Source organism: Rhyacophila brunnea, unplaced genomic scaffold (genome assembly GCF_057557595.1).
Source record: "Rhyacophila brunnea isolate RB1 unplaced genomic scaffold, BYU_Rbru_1.0 scaffold_69, whole genome shotgun sequence".
In the NCBI taxonomy this organism is placed as follows: domain Eukaryota; kingdom Metazoa; phylum Arthropoda; class Insecta; order Trichoptera; family Rhyacophilidae; genus Rhyacophila; species Rhyacophila brunnea.
Genome location: NW_028233338.1, coordinates 213788 through 216058, shown reverse-complemented (window position 1 = coordinate 216058; position 2271 = coordinate 213788).

Genomic DNA, 2271 nt, shown 5'->3' with positions numbered 1-2271 from the left:
AGTTTAAGTTCGCTTCATTTAGCATTTTACATACAGTCTTTTGCATTTTTTTTTATTTCTGTTATTTACAATCTACTATATTCGAAAATATAATATTTTTTCATTAATATAAAATTTCGATGGTCATTTTTTCCACCCACAAATGTAACATAAATTACAAATATAATTTATACTTCAAAATAATATTTCTTAGTTAAATTTTGGCAGTATATTTAATACCTTTTCTCTTAAACCATATTGTGATTTAGTTGCCAAGGGTACATCATATATATACTTTTGGCTATATTCCATTCTCTTGAATCTTCTTCGGTACCTATTTTATGTTCGAATACCTTTAAGTTATGGGGTTTCATCAATTTATAGTTATAAAATATGCACGTTTTAATTTATTTTTCGAGTTCTTAGGGTATTGAATACAATATACATTGTGATACATATTTATTTGTTCTGTAGGATTCAAATTATAAATTTGCAAGCAATCTATAATCCCAAATAGTAAAAAAATTAGTTGGATTTGTTTACTAACATGGAATATAAAAAACCTTCCTTTGTATATAAATATTTAAAAATATCTATAACAAGATATTATTTAAAGATAATTCGTCTAAAAACAATATACCACTTTTTATTTTGGATTTATATTAGATAGAAATATGAAACAAAATATCATATAGTGAAACATATTATTTCATAAAAAACAACGTGTAGGATATTTGACATGGAATTGCGCGACATCAGACTGAGAATTTAATTTTTTTTTATGCGTATGTTTTCAGTCAAATTGTCACCATGCCACACAATCTTTCATTGAAGAAAATGTAAGCATAAATTACAAAAAAATTATTTGATAATATAACAAACATCGAAAATGTGCAGTAATATGTATTTTATCATACTTTTACAATAGCTTAATATCTGAATAAAACCTTATGAAGTCCTAACTATAGAAATAGTAGTTATACAATAGACATAATAGATAAATATTAAATTACATGTTAATCACAAATTAAAATGACCAAAGGTATTTTTTATGGAAATTCAGCTCAAAAAAATACGAAAATATTATAGAGGAATTTACGTAGACATTGTTCTAATGCAGTTTTTCTTTAACTTTATACTAATCTAATACATGTTGCATAGCCGGAAATCCATTTTTTTGTTACGAATATTTTCTAACTGTTAAACTAATCTAATTTGTTTCCGTATCATATACTTAAAAAACTTATATAATTTTTTATTTATAGATTTTGTTTCGTTTTAATAATTCCATCTATTATGACGTGGTCAGCCCATTTAGAACATCGCACAACGGCTTGATACATCTTTTGACACCTTCTACTACTCTATCTTAACCAACTGCTCTTCTTTTCCTAGAATTGGTGGGTAAAGGTGTCTTGCGCTTTTACAACTTATAAAAAAAATTCATATGGTATTGGAATCTGCAGCACATAGAAATTACATTATTATACTTTTGATAGACATGTAGGTTTATATACATAATTGAAATTTAACAGACAAAATAGAAATCGCAAACAATTTATGTATTTTGTAAGTTTTTATTAGAGTCATTTTGAAGAAGGTAGGTTTAATAATTTTTTTATAGTAAATCTAAAAGTAAAAACCGATTTTATATATTTGCTTAATTTTTACGATAGTTTAGAAACGGCAGTACAACGTCTTTAAATTATAAAATTAGTTAAACATCTTACGTATTATATTTATAATTAAATTCCCTATTATACATCAGCAACCAAAACTATTTCGAAATGTTTCTTTTAATCATATAGGCACACAAAATTATAACAATTGAGTTTTTAAGAGTTTAGAAACATATAAATATTTTTTCTGCAATTTAAAATATTTTAAACAAGTTTTTCTGTAGTTATTGATTATTATATTGATTTTAACACAAAAAAATATACAAGTCAATGTTCAAGTATTACAAAAATAATAAACAAATCTATTTTTTTCTTTAGATATAAAATGCGGAATTTTTTATATGCACATATATTGTTTAAATGGGTCTAATGGTTTTCAATTGTAAGAATTTCTGTTAGTTTTGGTAGCTTGTAATTTTAAAGATCATAAAAATTATATGTAAATAATCTACATTAATTTCTCATGATTTTATTTTTTTATTGAATTCTAGGAAATAAATCATTTAAAAAATGCAAAATAAATCGATAAAATACTACAAAAATTCAGAGCGGAAAATGAAAAAATCATTCGAAAAAAAAAATTTGATCGCGAAAATCTAAAATTGATTTATAA